General features: G+C 50.2%; 1 long non-coding RNA gene across 1 annotated transcript; it reads left to right on the forward strand.

Moving 5' to 3' along the window:
- The first annotated feature begins 2189 nt into the window (after positions 1–2189).
- Positions 2190–4556, forward strand: LOC109373142 (uncharacterized). Its single transcript, XR_002122164.1, has 3 exons — positions 2190–2262; positions 2374–2399; positions 2567–4556. It is a non-coding gene; the product is annotated as an uncharacterized LOC109373142 (long non-coding RNA).
- Positions 4557–4830: the final 274 nt, after the last annotated feature.

Consider the following 4830-nt stretch of genomic DNA (forward strand, 5'->3'; position numbering starts at 1 on the left):
ATAAACAGGCTCCTGCACTCAAGAAAGGGAAACTAACCTGATAGTGTGCCTTCTATGTGCCACACGCATGCTTTGTCACGCATTTGATCTTTACAACAACCCAATGAGGTTGGTCGTTTATGGAGTAGGACTTGAAAGCCAGTTCCACCAGCTGATGGCAAGCATGTGGGCAAAGGGCTAAGAATCTGAGCTTTGTGTCACCTGTCTCCACTGAGTACACCCCCTACCCACCTCCCAGCCCGTGGAGAGGGAAACCAAGTGCAGCAAGTAAGCCTAAGTGCTTTGTAACATGGAAAGCACTATCCAAATGTTAATGGACCGTGACGTCCTCAAGGTAGCAGGATCTTCTCCTTCATCTTTGTGTCCCCGGCACCCAGATCAGTGGCTGGAACATAATCAGCCCTCTATTGATGTGGGAGTGAAATGAAGCAGTGCCCACACCCCTCCCCATGGAGGGCAGAGGGGAGAGCTCCCCGTGGTCTGGATGGGGTAGGGGTTGGGATGAATGGAGGGAAACCAGGATTCACGAGGCAGACCACCCTGAGCAAAGAATGAGCACATGGTCCTGGAAGTGGGAAGCAGATAAGCACCCCCACCCAAGTCTAGTCGGTAAGATCAGCCAAATCCATTGAAGTCTTGCAAGAAGAGCCTTGTGACCCTCTCACAAGAGGTGAGAGTTGAACTGATGCCCAAAGCTCTCCTCACTTTAAAGGGAGAGCTGAGTCCATGCATATATGGAGTTGGGCAGGCAGAGGAGTGATGCCTGCCTGGTGCCAGTCTTGAGAAACCCAGGGGCCCCTGACAGAAGGGAAGACCCTGACACCTGGGCTTGATTAATCTAAGAATAAAAAGGAGCAGGTGCTCTGGGCAGGCTTTGGTTGAGGGAGGGAGGCAGAGAAAAACAGAAAGGCAAGTTTTAGGGGCTCCTTCAGGAAACCCCCACAGACCCACATTGGCCTTGTAGGGAGGGCGTCTGTCTCCTGCTCCAGGCACAAACATTACTGTCACCTCGCTGGAAGCCTCCTCTGCCCCTTGCCAAGCAGGATCTTTGGATCCCGAGGGGATCTACCTGGAACCATTTTATGGCACTCCCTGCATTCTGCCTTTTGTTGCAGACATTTGCATTTCCATCCCCTGTTCCTTATGGAACTAGGTCTTATTATTCTCATGTCCCTCTCAGCAGCTACCACAGTGCCCAGAGCCTGGCAAGTGCTCCACAGACACACGTGAAGAAACAAAGGTGGGCACAGGCCAGGAAGCGGACAAAGAGAAAAAAGGAAGATCAGAATAACCCGCTTAACCAATTGCCCCCTGCCATCCACCGCTGACCCCAGGCCCCAACATGGTCCACTGGGGTGACAGACACATTTGGTGGGGGCAGGTAGTGGGCAAGGGATCAGATCAGACAGGACAGAGGGAGGCTCCCACTCCTCAAGGTTGGCTGTCTCCCGCCAGGGCAGGAAGTGCGCCTGCCGACATTGCATCTGCACAGCCATAATTGAGCTTCCTTCTCTAAAGTGATTTGTGTGTCAAAAATGCGCCAAGACTGTAAATCAGGTGGTAGGAAGTGCTGTCTCCTGTTTTCCTCCCCAACCAGAGGGAGACAGACTGTACTGCCACGGGGCTCCCAAACCTGGAAAACTGCCTCTGATGTAAGAGACTTTGCACAGGCACTACCATGGACCTGTGCTGGGGAGCTGGGCTCCTGGCTCTCCCTCCCTGGCTCAGCCACCTGGACCCTGGCTCCGGGGCTGAGCCGGTGGGGGACCTGAAAGCCAGGTGCCTAACAAGCCTTGGTGTTCAATAGCAGCTGCTGGAACAGCTCCTCCCAGGAGGCACCAAGGGGAATTTTCCACTGCCCACTTAGATTTAGCTCTCCCTGCCTGCACTGCTGCCTTGACTGTTCACAGCAAGAAGAGCAGGAAGGTGGGGGCCCACACAGAGGCCCTCCAAGAGGGCCACAGCTGGCCTAGAGGCATCTGTGTGTGTGTCGGGGGGGGGGGGGTGGAGAGACAGAGAGGCTGGCCAGGCTTGAGAAGTAGGTTTTGTTTGTTTTCACTGTGCCCCAGCTCGACCTCACTATTCTCTGAGCCTGGAATGCTGGGGTGTGCGGAGGTGCCGTGGGTGGAACCAAGACCTCCTTTGGGGTTGGGAGGAGAGGATCAGGGCACTAGTTACTGGGAGCAGGGACAAAAGCCAATGAGTCGCCTCCCTCCCTGGGTCCCTCCCTTTCTCGGGAGGTCTGAGAGATGCCCAGCGTGGGTGAGTGCTCCCTTCCACCTTCCCTCCCTGCCTCTGCTCCTCCCCTCCCCGGAACCACCGCCCCCTCAGCCCTGAGCTGCTGATGCCCTCTGGGTTCTGTTTTCATTCCAGGCTGTGGATCCGGTCGTGGGAAGCAGGTAGGAAACCATGATTCTGGGGGTTAAATGAAGAATTATATTTAGTGCTCACAGAAAGCCAAATATTGGGTTAGCAGCCAGGAATGGAGAGGGAAAAAACCCAAAGCAAACAGCAGAAGGAAGAAATTCCTACCAAACAAGGTCCCTATTCATTCTTCCAATCCCAGGTGCAGGGGCCTGCAGGGCTGAGACCCGCTGAACATGAGCAGCCTGCCCTGTGTTCAGAGCTGTGGAGAAACATGTGGACCCGAGACTTTGATGAGACCCCAAACTCAGAGCTTCCACTGTCTGTCCCCATGGGACCAAGGGGCACTCAGCCCTCCCCACAAAGGTTGTCAATATCTTTACTCAAAATAGTACCCAGTGTTGGCCCTAATGCCCCTTGAAAGCAAGGGCTGGGCTGGGAGGGGGAGCACAGGGAAATGTTCCTGGTTTGACCTTGAATAAGTGATTTAACTGCCCTGGGCCTCCTGTATGGAATGCAGGGTTGGATTATGATTTCACAGGTCCTGACATCCTATTATTTTGTTTCTGCCTAAAATAAACAACGAGAAAAAGAGTGTGAGCGAGACTATGACAGCAGGACCCATCTGTTTCCGAAAGAGCTTAGGGCAAGCTCTAGAGAGAGAAAGTGATGTTTCAGCTTGTGCCCCACGCTCAGCTTCCTGCGCCTTGGCCATCCACAAAGCTAACTTCTAGGATCTGAGCTGACTCCTCTGGAGACCCCAGACTCCAGTAATGGGCTTCTGGAACCTGCTCAGGCTGCTATAAGTCCAATAACAGCCTGGGCATGGGGAGGGCTACAACACCCAGCCTGACTAACTGGGAAGCTGAGGAGACTGGAAGTTCGTGAGAGACAGCTTGAGAGTAAGTGGAGAAAGAGAACAGAGCGAAGAAACATGGCTGGCCTCCCAAACAACTGCATGATCTCAGAGAAGACAAAGCTTGTCTTCCTGACTCCAAGACTCATTTGTATCCAGCCACTGGACTCTCTAATTATCTGCCTTTCCTATGGGGGAGATCTACAGTAGGAGGCTGGATCCCAGGTAGTGAAGGACCTCTAGAAGTAGAAGTTGCTAGTCAGGGGGATAAATGACTGAGATCTGACCAACCAGAAGAAAAGAAAGACTGGAATTCCTTGCTCCTGGGTCTGTCTGTCTTTTTCTATGGGTCTCTATTTATTTCTTGGGTACTTAACATGCTCTGCTTTCCACCTCCTAGTTTTCTCAAAGAGACCCAGGCTGGTAAAATCTGGGCACCCACTGCCACTCTGGACTAGCATTTCCTGCACGCTGATGAATGCCCGCTCCAAAAAGTCTCAGCACAAGGTTGGCCCTGTCTACCAGACCATCCCCTGCCCATCCCTGTCTCCCCAAGCTCTAGCCCTCATCAACAGGGACTCAAAAACCTGCCTCTGTCAAGTGAGTCATGGGACCAGAACCTTGGGAGAAGACATGCAGAGCCAGCCACTCAAAAAATTGTGAAATAAAATGAATTCCCGCCAACCTGCTCCTTCCCTTGGGTTCCTTAAGCTCGGCAGGTTGCACCACCTTCCACCAGTTTTCCAGAAACTAAAAGTCATCCTTGACACTCATCCAATCTGCCACTTCCTATTTATCTCCCAAATTTATCCCTACAATCTCACCATCCCCACTATCACTTGCCATCCTGGGGCCTTTTGCATATCTTGCCTAAATTACTGAAATTTCCTCCCAGCTGGTAATCCTGGATTTGTATGGCCCTTCTTCATTCCATCCTCTCCAGTTTAGCCAGAGATATATTTCTAAAATGCATATGTGTGAAATCATTTCACTTGCCTGCCTGCATTTTTCATTATCCATTCACTACCTATAAGACGAAGTCTGAGTTCACGAGTGAGAATGCAAAGCTCTCTGTCAGCTCAACCCAGCCTGTCTGCCACCATTTCCCTGGTCTCCAGCCAGAACAGTGACAGTTCTCTAAACAGGTTCTGCTGGACTTCCATCAATATGGAGTGGTGAAACTGGTGCAGCCACTATAGAAAAATGTATGGTGGTTCCTCAAAAATTTAAAAATAGAACTACCAGATGACCCAATAATTCCACCTCTGAGTATGATCTTAAGTCATTATCTCAAGAAGATATCTGTAACCCCATGTTCATTGCAGTATTATTTACAATAACCAAGACATGCAAACAGCCAAAGTGTCCACCAATGGATGAATGGATAAAGAAGCCATGAGATATATACAGAGGGAGCCAAAAAAAATGTATACACATTTTAAGAAAGGAAAAAACTGTATTAAAATTGTAATAGTATATACCAATAACAAAAGATGAATACAAGTCATGTGTATGCATTTTTTGACACCCCAGTATATATCCATATATAGATATAGATATAGATATCTATATCTATATCTATATCTATATCTATATATATATATATTCAT

The sequence above is a fragment of the Hipposideros armiger genome, unplaced genomic scaffold (assembly GCF_001890085.2).
Source record: "Hipposideros armiger isolate ML-2016 unplaced genomic scaffold, ASM189008v1 scaffold_690, whole genome shotgun sequence".
Classification (NCBI taxonomy): Eukaryota; Metazoa; Chordata; class Mammalia; order Chiroptera; family Hipposideridae; genus Hipposideros; species Hipposideros armiger.